The sequence below is a fragment of the Lampetra fluviatilis genome, chromosome 5, assembly GCF_964198595.1.
Source record: "Lampetra fluviatilis chromosome 5, kcLamFluv1.1, whole genome shotgun sequence".
Classification (NCBI taxonomy): Eukaryota; Metazoa; Chordata; class Hyperoartia; order Petromyzontiformes; family Petromyzontidae; genus Lampetra; species Lampetra fluviatilis.
The window spans coordinates 24,434,822-24,451,570 of record NC_136279.1 but is presented as its reverse complement, the minus strand read 5'-3'; the positions used below and the strand labels follow the sequence as shown (position 1 = coordinate 24,451,570).

At 52.6% G+C, this 16,749-nt stretch overlaps 1 protein-coding gene across 8 annotated transcripts in view; it reads right to left on the bottom strand.

The window, feature by feature from the left end:
• TEDC1 (tubulin epsilon and delta complex 1) overlaps positions 1 to 16,749 on the bottom strand; it is a 90,639-nt gene that overhangs the window by 25,493 nt on the left and 48,397 nt on the right. The gene's annotated exons all lie outside the window — the stretch shown is intronic.

Sequence of the window (16,749 nt, the reverse complement as noted above, 5' to 3'; positions counted from 1 at the left end):
AATATCGGGAAATAATGTTACAACACGCCCACAATGAACCGTGCAGCGGCCACCGATGCGAGGTGAATACGGGACAGATGCTGCGACAGGTGGCCTACTGGCCAAAAATGGGGGAAGACATACACAAACATGTGTCCAACTGTCTCGTGTGTTGTAAGTACCAGCCAACGACCTCACAGCATAGGGCACCCCTACAGAGGAGGGGAACAGATTATCCTTGGTCCAACCTACAAATCGACTGGATAGGACCTGTCAACCGATCAACCAAAGGGAACAAGTACATGCTAACTGTGACCTGTGCATTCTCTAAATGGACAGAGTGTTTACCAGCACCCAACAACACCGCGGAAACGACCGCTATCCTACTGATCAACCAAATATTCAGTAGATGGGGTCTACCGTCAACGATCGATTCAGACAAAGGAAGCCACTTCACAGCCGAGGTCATCACAGAAGTGTGGAAGATGTTGGGAGTAAAAAGACAATTACATGTCGCATACCATCCACAATCCTCAGGACAGGTGGAAAGAGCCAACAGGACCATCGTGAGCCTCCTAAAGAAATATGTGTCTACCACGGGCCGCGACTGGGATACGAAACTACCCCTAGTCTTGATAGCCATGCGAGCCACACCCAACCGAGCTACAGGCAGGACACCCTTCTAGATCATGACAGGGAGGCTAATGACCCTCCCAGTACACCTGTTATATGTCCCAGCGGAGGACGAGACCCCGACGGCAATGACGCCAACTGAATACCTGACGGGACTCAATAGTCACCTACAGAGCACATTCGCTATGGTCAGGGACCAGTTGCAAGTAGAGGCTCAGGGGAGCAAAGCATACTATGACCAAAAAGCCAGCCACGCAGAATACCAGCTAGGAGACCAGGTGTGGTACCTCAATTACGAGAAAAGAAAACAGAAGTGCAGGAAATTCCTACCTTCCTGGACAGGACCACACGAGGTTGTTGACAAAATGTCCCCAGTAGTATATCAGCTAAAAATCACAAAGACAGGAAGAGAGCAGCAATACAAGTGGGTGCACATCAACCAAATCAAACCGTACCCTGTGCTGGTGGAGCAAGATGAGGAATAAAGGTGGAAAAAGGGGGGGGGGAACTAAACTAATGGGCATATCACACTACAATAATGTGTAACATGTTTTCCAGGAAATGGCAGCCCTCCTGCTCACGCTCCTGCTAACGTACCTTGCCAAGCTAGAAGGGAGCCAAGAGCTGATCAAGCCAGGACCAGAATCCGGGGTGATGCTGAGAGACTCCTCCAGCTTCCTAGTAACCGAAACGAAAATAGTAACCCAACAAGTCTATGTCTCCTTGGAACCTGCCTTGGTGGTAAAGAAGCACTTCGGGAAGTTACCACCCCAAGCTACACAAGCAACCCGAATATGGTATTATGACTTCCTAAGATACAGTGAACAGAATGTCGGAACGATCCTGAAGCAATTACAAAGAACCATGATACTTCCCCCCACCACTGTCAACCTAACACGTTCCAAGAGGTCTATCGGCCTGGGAGGGGTCTTTGGAATACTATCCGGTTTTAGCTCCTTAATCACACTAGGAGTATCCATATCCAACGCCGTAAAGATTGGACACCTCTCGCAAGGTATCGAGAATTTGCAGCTCGATATGCATCAGATCCAGCAGCAAATACAACACCAACAAAAGAATCTGGTCGAAATGGGATCCACCCTCCGAGACACCGTGGTTCTCGTAAACCTACATTCTATCATGATTAACTTAACATTCCAAGAATTGAGTTCTGCAATCCGAGATCTATACGAAGAAGAGAGTATTCGAGAGCCAATTCAGTGGGTGATCCAAGACTTGTTGCGTAGCACCAGCGGCAGCATCAGTGATCTTATACAAGGACAAATTCCGTCATATCTGGTAACTCCAACACTGATAAAAGATGTGCTACAAGCAGCATCCCCGGAAACAATCAGTCCAACTCAAGTACAAATTGCCTTCAACATGGGTACAGCCACACCCATACATGTGGACCCCCAAACTAGACAGCTGGCATTTTTGCTAAATTTACCCCTGGTCAAACCCGGAAATGTATTTCGATTGCGGACAGTATTGAACGTGGGTACATGGAATAACGACATTTACTCCAAGATGGAAACTCCCTTAGTGGTGGCCTACCAGGAAGAAGGCCCCCTTAAGTACCTGGTGCCTGACCTAAACCTGTGTCAAATAATGAAAGAGGTTCATTGGCTCTGCCCAGGGGAACCATTTCTGACCAATACAGCAGAAATAATGTGTGGTCTGTCAAACCTAAGCTCTAAGGAAACTTGCAAGTTGAAGCTAAGTAAACCCAAAGAAAGAACCGGAACAGTGGCCATGATAGCTAATGCCCAGTGGTTGATTAGCACCCCTCTAGATACGGCAATTGTTTCCACCGATCAACACTCCATAACCATGGAAGTTCCGATTCCAAGCCATGTCGCACTGGTCACAATACCAAGAGGAACATTCGTACGCATAGGGGACAAGGTATTATATAACCTAGACAAAAGCCTACACCAAGCGGAGGTAGAAATAGTAGACACATTCCGAGGCCACAAGTTTGAGATAAGCAGCACTCTGTCCAACTTGTTGAACAGTAAAGAATTCCACATGGTGAAATTATCCCTCAGCGAATCAGAGATTAACATAACAGATCTTACTTGGGCGACCAAAGAGGCTGGATATCAGCGAAATCAACAGATGGGGATGGGAATCACAGGGGCAACAGGGATAATCATACTAGTCCTGGCTATTCTAACCTTAACATACCATGTGGCCAAAATGAAGACCGAACTTAAAAGACTAATCGCAGGCACAAGCCACCTACCATTCAAGCTCAGGAACACGAGATTGAGCAATAACAAGGCCTGATGATGCCACCCAAGAATAACCGTAGAAACTATCTTTTTAACGATATTTCCTATAACACGTAGTCAATAGAATAATTTCTCCCTCCCTTATCGTTTTCCCTTCCTTTAGAATATTTTTTTTTTCTTCTCTCTTGTCACATATAACCATGTTAAGTTGTGACACGTACGCGCGCGTTGTAAGGAAATAGCAGCAAAACTTGAGGACAATCGATGGTTCATGATGGAAGAAGGGAATACATATTTTTTTAAAAATAACCCGTGGCCATTTGACCACTGGTCATTTTTAAAAGGGCGGAATGTTGTGTCCTAGCCTTCTTCCATCATTGAGATATAATGAATGAGAACACACCAAGAAGCAGCAGGCTGCAAAACACCAGGTGTTGTTGAGTAATGAACTGAAGGAGGGCTAGGATGGCAGAATTTGCAACCTTGCTTCAAGGAAAGATAAGGCCTGATGAACGGGCACCTGTCACCCGTGCAAGGGCAGAGACAGTGGGAGAGTCAGCCAGACAGAGTTAAGGCAAAAAGCCAATCATCTATGACCTCAGCACATGGGCGAATAATGGGGCAGTGTCGACTCGAAGGCAATGGAAGGAAGCAGAGGCGCCTTTGTCTGGATCACGGCCACAGAAGGCCGGGGGTCATCACTGATTGTGTGTTTAGGGATTTTGAGCTAATTGGAACACGTGCACACAGGGAGGAGAAATACGCCTTGTTCTCCTGCAGCTGAGGGAGCCAAGATAAACCCAGCTCAAGGCTGTGTACACAGGGGAGGGGGCCTGTGTCCTGAAATTAATCATACTCCCAGAGCAGAAGGTTGGATGACCACAGTGAGACGAGAATAAGGGTGTTGTGCCTCTCTCAAGGCTGCAGGCTCAGCTGAACAGCGAGGCTGCGGGGGTCACCAGAAGTTCGTGTTCGCCTAGTTAAGTCAAAAAGCTCAATTATTCTGTATTGCTATTAAAGTCACGTTAAAGTCGGAATTTAACAACAGGGTAGGCTAAAGTTGTTGATATGAAATGTCATTTCCACACTTTAATACTTTATATACAACTCGACCCGAAGCATAACGGGATGAATCACCACCAGGTCAAATATAAAATACATAATAAAAGAGCGATGTTAAACCCAGGGTCGGAGAGAAAGGGAGATCCCGGCCGTCTTTGTATTCCCGCAGCGCGGGATAGGAGTGTATACGCTCGGGGAAACACCTCCACTTGAGTCAAGCACCACTATGGGAAATGACAGACCTTAGGTTACATACAGAATCATAACTGTGAAATGGTAAGGGACAAATGTTAAAACTTTTAATCATTTCTTTGTGCGTCAGCGAGGGTCGGAGGGAGTGTGCCCCTCCCTCCAGGTGGTGCAACACGGACGATTTGTAACGTCTGTGTTTTGGTTCATGAAGAAGGCCAAACAAGAGATAAATCGCACCCAGACAGAGAGACGACCTCGAGGCAATTTGTAACACTTGACTGTTTGCTCGTGGATTTTATGGAGGGAATATGACAACGGAATATACCGTGGGTGATGCACACAAGGACACACGGACGTACGAACACACACATGGACACACCTACACACGGACGGATCCTGACACAGTAAATCAAAAGAAACCCCGCCTTGTGGGCAGGGTCTAAAGGGATTTTTCGGCATAAAAGAAAGGACCCTGAGCATTGGAAACCAGTTCGACCAGGAGGGTCAACTCATCAGCCGAGTTCGACCAGTGGGTCGGCTCAGGAGCTCGACCAGGAGGGTCGGCTCAGGAGTTCGACCGGGAGGGTCGACTCAGGAGCGAGCTGCGACCAGCGGGTCGGCTCGACTCATCTTCAGTTCGACCGGGAGGGTCGACTCAGGAGCGAGCTGCGACCAACGGGTCGGCTCGACTCTTCAGCTCGTCTGGGACTCAGCCGAGTTCAGCCGGCTCTCGGGGCTCGACTCGAGCGGCTCCCCATCTCCTCTGCAGGCGGGCAAGACCCGCTTGACAGCTCAACTCGGCCTGCGTGGGTCAACCTCTGCCGAGTCGGAGGTCTCTGCTGCCGCCAGCATCGCGGTTTGGCGACGAGGCGACGACCCAACACTGCACGCTGCGAGCGAGCTGTGGGCGCCACCTACCGACCGGGTTCCGAACTACGACAGCGTATCAACAGGCATCCAACCAATTCACCACGGCAACAGGGGAGCGACTGATACGTATGACGCGCACCGCCCCCTCACCACACGACCACCAGGCGTCTTTGACATAAAGAACCGACTCCGAACACTGACTATTCAAGACAACTCTTACCACTCAAAAACACTCGAGACCGAGTGATGGCCATCCGTCGTTTATAAGAGTATTCGTAATTTTTATCTTTAATATTTAGTGGGCTGTACTCTTAATCGCATAAATTCCCAACAGATCCATCAATACGAATTGATTCTTGGCACCTCCTTCCGCCAAGCCACGCTCACGTGGGGAGTGGTGGCCCACCAGATCCTTATCAGGTGATCTGGTCCCCAATTAGTAAACTTGATAAGATAACGATCTTCGGAAAAGGAGCACCGTCGCAGGCCCTTACTCCGAGCCATTCTGTTGTCAGATAACCTGCCGATGTATCTGTTGAGATTGGTGCCTTTAAGAATAATAACTGTTTTTGATTGTGTCTTTTTTTATCGCCGTATAATCTTTCAAGTATCTTTCAGTCATAATCGCCGCGCGTACTCGCATCCTATCAATAAGGAGTACGGTACTGCGTGAACAATATTGAGTAATCATTCATTAACGTTAAGGTTTTTCTTAGCATAGTATTTGCATGTTTTAACGACTCTCTCTCACTAACAACCATCGCGTTATGCGGGATACATGTGCCGTTGTCAAAGTTAAATCAGACAATCATTGATGATACTGTATTGATGCCGTGTTGACGTTCCGGGATTGAGAGTTCGCATACTATATCATAGTTGAGGTTGAATTAGTAATAAATTGATTAATACAGAAGTGGTTGTGTGATTCTTTCCTGAAATCTATGCATAAGATCTGCTTCTGCGTTGAGATCTGAACTTGGTGACCTTAATAAACACACTAATACATACTCAGTAAATGTTAAAGCGATAACGGGGTGAACCGGGGACCTAAAATATAAGCGAGAATGAGACGAACCTAGACAACGATGCCGAGTTAATCTAAGTTAATCTTGTATACTTACACCACACCTGCATAACTGCATACGATTAATTGCCTTATTCCGATCGATAACCCACCCTCGTCACCGAGGCGGGGTCTGGTTATCATAACGACTTGCATTATCATAATTACACCCACTCGCATAATTACTACGATTACCTCTCGAATTGGCATAATTAAATGTGCATAATTACGTAAATTAACATATTTCCGGATAATTACACATTTGGCCAAATTTCATTTGATTATTATTATTTTCACTGAATATTCATAACCCACATATACAACATAATAATTTCACCCACGCACGCATACAACATATCAAAATGTTGATAACCAACATATACAACACTGTCCATGAACGATTGGCTGGGGGGACCACGTGACGAAGGGATTAAGAGAGAGTGAGAGAGAACGATCGAGAGCAGACTGGAAACTGACAAGAGCAGGGTCATGCGCGGACGGGGGCTCTGGGTGCCACGTGCGCGGTGGGGACTTAGTGCGAAGTCTGTCCTCTCTCCGTTGTCTGCCAGCAACGGAGAGTGAGTGAGTAAAGTGTATTGTGGAGTGGAAATAAAGAGGACTGATTCCGAAGCCGTCTCAAGAAGGATTATTACACTGGTGTCAGAAGTAATTCTGCGACTGTTTGGACGATCGTCAAGATGTCTAAGCACCCCAGAAAAAAGAACCTGCCCGTGCCTCTATCGGAGGAAGAGGTCGAGACGGATGAAGATGAGCTGTTGGGAGCTACAGCTCTTGTGCCGCCTGCTGATGACACTCGCCTCGACGCCTCTCAGCGTCGACCGGGGGAGGATGCGACCACCGCAGGACCAAGAGACGAATGGCGGCTGATGGCGGAGCAGATTGAGTCGTTGCACGCCATTCTGCTAAGCCTGGTGACCGCGGTGGCGTCCTCACCAGCCGTGGGTCGCCAGATCACTGATCAGCTGGACGCCACGGGAAGAGGTCCTGCTATGGAATCGGGACCCGCCATTGCTCCTGCCACGCGGGAGGACGCCGTCGTCTTGGGTGGGGCGGCTGCGCCGGAGTCGTCGGCCGCCATTTTGGGCGCGCCTACCACCATGCGGCCGCCGGACGCCATTTTGCCTGCACTGAGTGGAGAGCGGGAACGGCAGTCGGAGATGCCCACGGCACGCGCCTGCCACCGCGGACATCGCCTTCCACAAATAAAAGAATTTATCGTCGGGGGCGATTGGAGTGCTTTTACGTGGCGCTTCGAGTCAGCTTTTAGATCTGTGAACTGGACGGAGGAAGAAGCGCTGGGAGCGCTACCTACGCTGCTCGATGATGTGTCTCTGGGAGTCTTCCGCTCCATCCTGGCATCCAAGAAGAAGACACTGCGGGATGCGTTCACAGAGATGGCGGAATTTTATGACCCGCCGACATCGGCCACCAGAAAATTTATGTCGCGTCGCCGAGCACCGGAGGAATCGCCGTTGGCCTATCGGGGGGCGTTGATGGCGATGGCCATGGGCGCCTACCCCGACGCAACGGCCGAGCATTTGGATCCGCTCATCCTTTCCCGCATGCTGGAGTTGTCTCAGGAGCTCAACATCTCTCTACCAGTGTGCGGCAAATGAACCGCTTTCATCGCGGTAGGTGGCGCGTTGCCTGGACGCTAAGTTTAATATCAAGCGTTGGGACCAGATGGCGGCGTGGACGGGGAAACCCGAGATCGACGGGCCACCTCTGGGGTGGTCTCCGCGACTGGTTGTCCACTGCTCCGACGACTCGGGCGACGACGACATGCTGGCTGCTGCTGTCCCGCATAGGATTCCGGGACGGCGGCTGCGCGACCAGCAGGGCGACTACACGGGCCGGCCGCATGCGAGGGCCGGGTCGTCCGACCACCGGCCGACGTCGGCCGCGTGTTTCAAGTGCGGCAGACGGGGCCACTTCGTCCGTGACTGCCGCTGCCGACCTCTGCTGTCGCCTCTTCCGCCAAGGGGACCTCCATCTCCTCTACCTGCTGCGGAGCTGCAACAACCTCGGGCGAGTCGGCACAAATCGGACACCCGGCAGGTCGTGTCATATCACTCATCCACTCGCACTCATTCTTACACTCCTAAGGATAATTTTACTTCTCCTGCTCCATTGACACGCTCTGCTACACAGTGGAAGAAATTGGCTCGCAGGATTGTGGCTGAGGCGTCGGGCTCGTCGACGGTACGAGGTACCATCGACGGCGTTGACGTCCATATCTTGGTGGACACTGACGCATCGGCTACCATCATTTCTGATGTTATTTTTCATTTGTTGTCCATTCCTGCGTCGCGGATACGCAAGGTTAATGATGCGTGTGTTGCCGCCAATGGGGGGAGCATGGGTATCTGCGGACAGGTGGATGTGAGCATCGCTATCGGAAATATTACCGCCGCAGGACCTGTGTTAATTTCTCGCTCGCTAGCTGTTCCATGCTTGTTGGGTACGGATTTCCTGCGCCGGATGCCGCTGAGAATACGGGTCGACCAGGACTGTTTGGAAATGCCGGGGGGTCGTAGGATGGCGTTCCTGCCTTCCCTGCTGGCCAATGAGCCTACAGGTAACGCAGTTACTGCTGTCGTTGCGGCTACGGTGGAGGTTCCATCGGGAGCGCAAATGCGTATCCCGCTGCGTTACCGAAAACCACTTCAAATGGGAAGGGATGCGAAGGGCGTGCTATTATCCCCATCGAATTCGGTATCGAAATCTTTTTCTTTGGCGGCGGCACAAACGATCGTGCGCCCAGATCAGGCACCTTTCATACAGGTCTTGAATGGGGGACCTGACCGCATTGTTGTTCCGGAGGGATCGGTGCTGGCTCACGCCACTACCGATTTCGCCTCTTGTGACAAACCGCCGCGCGCTCGGATGCCCGCGGATGGGCCTTCGCATGATCGTTCACAAGAACGCTGGATCGCAGATTTATGCGGAGAGAATTCTTCCTTGTCAAATGAACATAGGAACGCCTTGCGTTCGCTATTGCTGCGGTACGCTGATGTTTTCAGCAGAAATGATTTGGACCTCGGCCGCACGTCGCTTTTGTCGCACCATATTGAAACCGGTGCGGCGCCTCCCGTCTGTATGCACCCTCACCGCATGAGCCCGGCGGAAAGGGAACACGTGCGTGGGGCAGTAGATGAATTGCTGGCGGCGGATATTATTTCGCCATCCAACAGCCCTTGGGGCGCGCCCGTCGTTCTGGTTAAGAAGAAAGATGGTGGTACGAGGTTTTGCGTTGATTTCCGCCGGTTGAACAAAATTTCGGTAGCGGACGCGTACCCCTTACCGAGGATGGATGACTCATTGGATGCTTTATCGGGTGCTAAATTCTTTTCCACCCTTGACCTGTCCTCGGGCTTCTGGCAGCTTTCCCTCGATGACGAGTCAAAAGCCAAAACGGCATTCCGCACGCCGCAAGGTCTCTTTGAATTTAATCGGTTGCCGATGGGCCTGAACGCGGCTCCGGCCACGTTTCAGCGGCTCATGGAATTGGTGTTGGCGGGACTGCAGTGGGAAACGTGCCTCATATATCTAGACGATATAATTATCTTTAGCCGCACGTTCGAGGAACATCTCCAACGCCTTGAGACAGTTTTTCAAAGAATGCGTGCGGCTGACCTTAAGTTTAAACCGAGGAAATGCCACCTTCTGCAACACTCCGTCCGTTACCTGGGTCATATTGTCAGTTCGGACGGTGTATCCACTGACCCTCTGAAAACGAAGTGTGTACGTGAGTGGCCCACACCAACCTCGGTAGGTGATGTTCGGCGGTATATTGGATTCGCTTCCTATTATCGCCGCTTCGTTAAGAACTTTGCGACGTTGGCAAAACCATTACACGTTCTAACTGGCAAAAATCAAAGGTTTAAATGGGGTGCGGAAGAAGAAAGTTCCTATATGGCACTTCGGGACCACCTCGCCACGGCGCCTACGTTAGATTACCCAGATTTTTCGCAGCCGTTCATCTTTGATACGGATGCTAGTGATATCGGCATTGGGGCCGTTTTGTCGCAACGCAAGGACGGGGTTGAGAGGGTGGTGGCGTACGGCAGCAGGGTTCTATCCCCTGCGGAAACGCGATATTGCGTGACAAGGCGGGAACTTTTGGCAATTGTCCATTTTGTTCGATTGTACCGGCCGTACCTGTATGGACGGAAATTCCTGGTCCGCACTGATCATGCGGCTTTGCAATATTCCCTCAAATTGGATCAGCTGTCAGGCCAATTGGCCCGGTGGTTGGAATCGTTACAGGAATTTTCCTTCGATATAACATACCGAAAGGGGGCCCATCACGCGAACGCTGATGCGCTCTCAAGGCTGCCGCCCGTTCCTCCGTGCACTTGCCTGACGGGCACGCACCGCTGCGCGGCACTGCCCACGTCGCCCTGCCCGGTTATGGGGGCGATAGCGAATGAGGACGACGCAGGGGCGAAAGCGAAGGAGGAGGAGCAGCAGGTGTCGGTGGACACCGATGATACCTTACGGCTGCCGCACGCGGTCTGGTTGCGCGAGCAGGAGGCCGATGCCTCGCTGTCTCCGCTACGTAAATTGGTTGGGAAACAGAAATCGCAATTGGCGGGCTGGAAGTGGCAGATGTTCCGGGGTAAGTCGGTATTGTTAATGTGTACCGACGGGTTGTCTGACCGACCACACTTGGTAGTGCCTACTTCGCTTCGCTACGACCTGCTCCGTGCTCTGCACGCTGATAAGTTGATGCACCTCGGCGTCCAAAAGACTGTGGCCGCGATGCAAAAGGATTTTTTCTGGGCCGGTATGATGGCAGACATCAATGATTTTGTCCGCTCGTGCCATGATTGTGCGAAGAGGAAGCCGCCTCGGAACCACTATGTACCACCGTTGCGTTCCATTGAAGTGTCCCGTATCAACGAATTAGTGGCTCTCGACATTCTGGGGCCGTTTCCCCCGTCGGCTAGGGGCAATAAATACCTTCTGGTCGGGGTGGAATATTTTTCTCGATGGCCGATGGCCTGGCCTCTGCCCGACCAAACGGCAGCGTCCATCACCGACGCTTTCTTGAACGGGTATGTCATGGACAAGGGGGCACCTGAGAGGCTGCTCACAGATCAAGGGCGGAATTTCTCCTCTAAATTGCTTAGGGAAGTTTGTGACGCGCTAGGTACAAAGAAAGTTCGCACCTCCCCATACCATCCACAAGCAGATGGTATGGTGGAACGATTCAACCGTACCCTTTCGGCTATGCTTTGTCACACGGTCAGTGACAAGCAAACCGATTGGGACCTGCACATACCAGGCGTCTTAGCGGCATACCACATGGTTCCGCACATGTCCACGGGCGACTCACCATTTTTTTTTATGTATGGCCGTGAAAATGTTCCACCCATCGATGTGCAACTGGGGACGCCGAGTAAACAACCGTCCCGCTCCCTGCCTGACCACGTGCGTGACTCGCTTGAATGAGTAACGGAGGCGCGAGAGGCTGCCCGGTGTGCGACGGCCCGTGCTCAGGCAAGGAACGAACGGTATGCGTGTCGATCGCATACTCGCATGCCTTGGTCAGTGGGAGACCTGGCGTGGCTCCACTGCCCCCAGGTACCGGCGGGCACATCCCCTAAACTGCACAGGCCGTGGCGGAGGCCTGTGACGCTGGTAGATGTTCGGAACTCGCAAAGTATCCGCGTCCAATATGGAAAACGTCGGTGGTATGTTCATTCCTCGCGATTTAAACCCTATGTTGACGCGCGTGTCGGTCCTTCATCCCCACTAGCTGACCTGCCGGGTTCTGCCGGGCCGACTACGCCGCTTGACACGCCCGTTGATCCCAGAGGGGACTGTGTTGTGCCTCCTGCAGATGAACAGGTTCTGAGGGCTGAGGAAGCCCCCGCTGCCCCCCCTCCAACGGGGCCCGCCCTGGACGTGACCAAGCACCAACAACCTACTTCTTCTTCGAGCCTGCCACCTCCTGTCCATCCGAAAGCAAAGCGACCTTGCGCTGGGAGCGGAGAGGGTCCCGCGTCGCGTACGCGGTCGAAATCTCTTCCGTTTCGTTAACGTTTGATCGTTTCGCTGATTTCCCTGTCGTTACTGCGCTGCAGGGGCGCCCTAATGTATGTCGTGATTTTTTTAATTATGGGTGACTGTTTTAAATGTTGTTAGGCGCGGGAACGCCGGTTCACCCTCGAATTGTTAAACGCACCTTGGTGCCCTAATAAGATGTTGCGGAATTGGTTCTTCACCCTTTTCCCAGCCGAGACGGCTAAATTTTTTCACCGGGGGGGGGGGGGGGTGATGTAATAACAGCCATAGAGGGTTCACGTGGGGATTGGCTTGCCGGCCCTGCTTGTAGCCAATAAGGGTTGAGATAGGGACCATGGCCCAGGCGTAATCACGGCATGTCATCAGGAGTGATTGGCCTAGCCATTCGGGGCCCCAGCTAATGGGGAGCAGGATGAGAGGCGTGGTCCCGGGATTGACAGGGAACCATCGAGAATGGTCGAAGCTGTCCATGAACGATTGGCTGGGGGGACCACGTGACGAAGGGATTAAGAGAGAGTGAGAGAGAACGATCGAGAGCAGACTGGAAACTGACAAGAGCAGGGTCACGCGCGGACGGGGGCTCTGGGTGCCACGTGCGCGGTGGGGACTTAGTGCGAAGTCTGTCCTCTCTCCGTTGTCTGCCAGCAACGGAGAGTGAGTGAGTAAAGTGTATTGTGGAGTGGAAATAAAGAGGACTGGTTCCGAAGCCGTCTCAAGAAGGATTATTACACTTGTATGAACGGGGCCTGACTCGGCCGAATGATAGTTTGAGCCACTACCAGGGAAAAAGATTTAGCCACCGAATTCGATGGGGATAATAGCACACCCGTCGCACCATCCGCAGCATTCAAAGGCTTTCGGTAACGCAGCGAAATAAGCATTTGTGAGCCCGACGACACCTCTACCGTGGCTGCAACAATCGCGTTAATTGCATTACCAGTGGGCGGACGGCCCAGCAGGGAAGGCAGGAACGACATCCTACGACCCCCTGTCATTTCTAAGCAACCTTGATCGACAAGTATCTTAATAGGCATGCGGCGCAAGAAATCGGTGCCTAATAGGCATGGGACGGCCAGTGAGTGAGAAATCAACACTGGTCCCTCCGCGGTAATATTCCCGATAGCAATGTGCACATCAACTTGTCCGAAAATACCCATGCTACCCCCATTAGCAGCAACACACGCGTCATTAACCGGTCGGATCCGTGACGTGGGAATAGACAGAAGATGAAAAATGACATCAGAAATGATGGTGGCAGACGTGCCTGTGTCCACCAAAATACGGACATCGATCCCATCGATGGTACCCCGTACCGTCGATGAGCCCGACGCGGCAGCTACCACCCTACGGGCCAATTTTTTCCATTGCGTCGTAGAGTGTGGCATCGACACAGGTGTACAAGAATTTCCGTCCGGAGCGCAAAAACGTGTACGAGTAGATGGGTGATGTGACAAGACCTGCCGGGTGTCCGATTTGTGCCGACTCGCCCGAGGGTGTCGTGGATCCGCGTCCGGTGGAGGAGATGGATGCCGACCCAACGGGAGCTGAGAAGGCAGAGGTCGGCAGCGGCAATCCCGGGCGAAATGGCCCCGTCGGCCACACTTGAAGCACGTGGCCGTCGTCGCCCGGCGGTCGCTCGTTCCGGGCCCTGCACGTGGTCGACCCGTATCATCACGCTGGTCGCGCTGCCGGCGTTTCGGGACCCAGCGAGGAACAGCAGCCATCACCTCGTCGTCGTCGCCGGAGTCATCGGAGCAGTAGACGACTCGCCGTGGAGACCACCCCAATTGTGGACCGTCTATTTGGGGATTCCCCGTCCACGCCGCCATCTGATCCCATCGCTTCAAATTGAACTTAGCGTCCAAGCAGCGCGCCACCCAACGCGACGTGAGCGGTTCGTGGCCACATACCGGCAATGAGATGGGATAGCTCCAGCATTCGGGAAAGGATGAGAGGATCCAGGAGATCAGCCGATGAGTCGTGGTAGGCGGCCATGGCTAAAGCTAACACCGCCCCCCGGTAGGCCAAGGGCGATTCCTCTGGTCCTCGACGATGTGACATACATTTTTTCGTAGACGCCATCGGCGGGTCGTAAAACTCCGCCATTTCTGCGAAAGCATCACGGAGCGTCTTCTTCTTGGTCGCCGGGATGGATCGGAAGACCGCCAGGGAGACGTCATCCAGCAGCGTGGGCAGCGCCTCCAGTGCCTCCGCCTCCGTCCATCGAACGGATCTAAAGGCCGACTCGAAGCGCCACGTGAAGGCACTCCAATCGCCCCCGGTGATAAATTCCATGATTCGAGGAAGGCGATGTCCGCGGTGAATGTCCGACGCCCCGAGCGTCTCCATTCCCGCTTCCCGCGTTCTTCGTGGCTCCATCAAAATGGCGTCCGGTGGCCGCGTGGCGACAGCCCCGCCCAGGATGGCGTCCGGTGGCCGCCTTGCAGCAGCCCCTCCCAAGATGGCGTCCGGCGGCTCCATCGCAGCCGCCCTGCCCAAGATGGAGGCCTCTCCCCGCACGGCAGGAGCAATGGTGGATGTCGATTCCCGCTGAAATTCCTGGTCATCGGCACTCGGCTGAAACCCACGTGGCCGACCAAGGGCCGCTGAAGATGCGACCACCGTCACCAGATTCAGCAAAATCGCGCAGAGCGACTCGATCTGCTCCACCATTAGCCGCCATCCCTCGTCCGCCGTCGAGGCCGTCGCTTCTCCAGCTCCCAGCAGTTCGTCCTCGTCCGCCTCAACTTCTTCCTCCGACGGAGGGTCCGGTGGGTTCTTCTTCCTGAGGTGCTTGGACATCTTGAAGGATCGTCCAAACGGTCTCAGAAGATACTTCTGACACCAATGTAATAAAGCTCGTTGAGGCGACTTCTGGAATTCGTCTTTTATTCCACTTATCTTACAGTTACTCCACGCTACTGATAGGCAGTGTGAAGGGACAGATATAGAGAGAGAGACGCACTGCCACGTGGCAACTCGGAGCCCCGCTCCCGCGTGGCCTCCCCCCTCTGTTTGTTCCCGTTCTGACCACGTGTCGTTCGTCTCCACCCCTTTTTAATACCCGGGTCACGTGGTACGTTTCCGCCAATCCTTGTTAGCCTGCATGGAATCTTCCAGGCTCCCTCGTCATCTCCCGGGACCACGCCCCTGACTCATCTCCCCATTGGCTGTGGCCAAAGCCAGCAGAACCAATCCTTATAGCTGTCACCTTTCCATCACGGCAGGGCCATGCCCCCAGGCTTCCCCCCATTGGCTGTAAACCAGGACCGGCAGAGCCAATCACCATGACGAGTTGTGATACGTAAATGAGCCGGATATATCCTCATATTACACATGGATTGACCGCTAAGAACCAGAAGTTCAAAAGGGGAGAGGAAGAGGAGGTCGCTTTCGTCACAGTAGGTGACCGCCTCTCCAACGTGCCCCCTTTGGCTTATCCTCACTTCTCCCTGCCCTTCATCCCAAACATAGACGCTAGTGACCTGGGTATAGGGGCTGTCCTGTCTCAGGTGAAGAATGGAGTCGAGATGGTCATTGCCTATGCTAGTTGCATCCTGTCGCCGGCTGAGCAGCGGTATTGTGTTACTTGGCAGGAGCTGGTGGCAATTGTCTGCTTTGTGCAGTATTACAGGCCCTACCTTTATGGCAGGGATTTCGTGGTCCGCACTGACCATGCGGCCGCTCAGGGTTTACCGGCTGAGTCAGGGGTGAAGAATGCGGGCACGGAGACAATGGACGGGGCGGGGGGGGGGCTGACGTAATGCCCTAGGTAACGGCCGTGAAACGTTCGAAAATCGAAAGGTAGGCGCCCGATTGGCTGTGCAGGATGATGTTACATAACCCTGAATTTTCGGAATCCCAGGGCAAAAAAGGGGGGAGCGAAAAATTATAAAGGAACTTTCTAGATTTGAAGTTTTCGTGACTGCAAGGATCCATACTCTTGGTTCTTTCGGTAAAGTCATGTAGGTCAATAAAATAATAAATAATAAATGATACATAATATAAAAGATGAATAACATTGTATTCATATGTATCTTTTATTTTATTTATTATTTTATTTACCTACGTGACTATACCGAAGGATAAAGGAACTTCTTCTACAGCCATTCAGCCATCTGGACCGACTCCCAGCTGCTCGCAACATCCGTGAGACGCTAACAAGTGCCGCTACGAGTTGACCCTAATGCAGAGCCCTCTCTGATCGCCGTCTATCCGACTCCCACCGCGTCCGTGCGACACCGTGAGTGCGTCTGTGAGGTGAGTAATGGAGTGGGGGTACACATAAGGGATTGGGTAGTAATAGGTTAGGCACTGCTCGTACAATATTTGCTCCGGGCCATATAGGGTTTTTCTTTAAACGCGCCGTTAATAAACTTTAGAATAGAGTATCGGTGCAGTGTGATTTGTGTGTGTGGGTGGAACCTCAGCGTGGTGTTGGTAATTTGAGTGTGTTTGCGAGGCGCGCGCGCGTATTAAAACATAGATGGCCGCTGACGCGCCCGCGTCCGAGCAGCCGTGCTGCGCGAGTATTAGGGCGGGGGCGGGGTGTGTTAAACTCGTTCGCCAACGCTCGCGCGTTTACGCAGCAGCAATAGCTGTAACGGCGAGGCGCGTGCGCAAATTCGCGCAGTCCTTTAGCGCTAGCCTTTGTGTGCA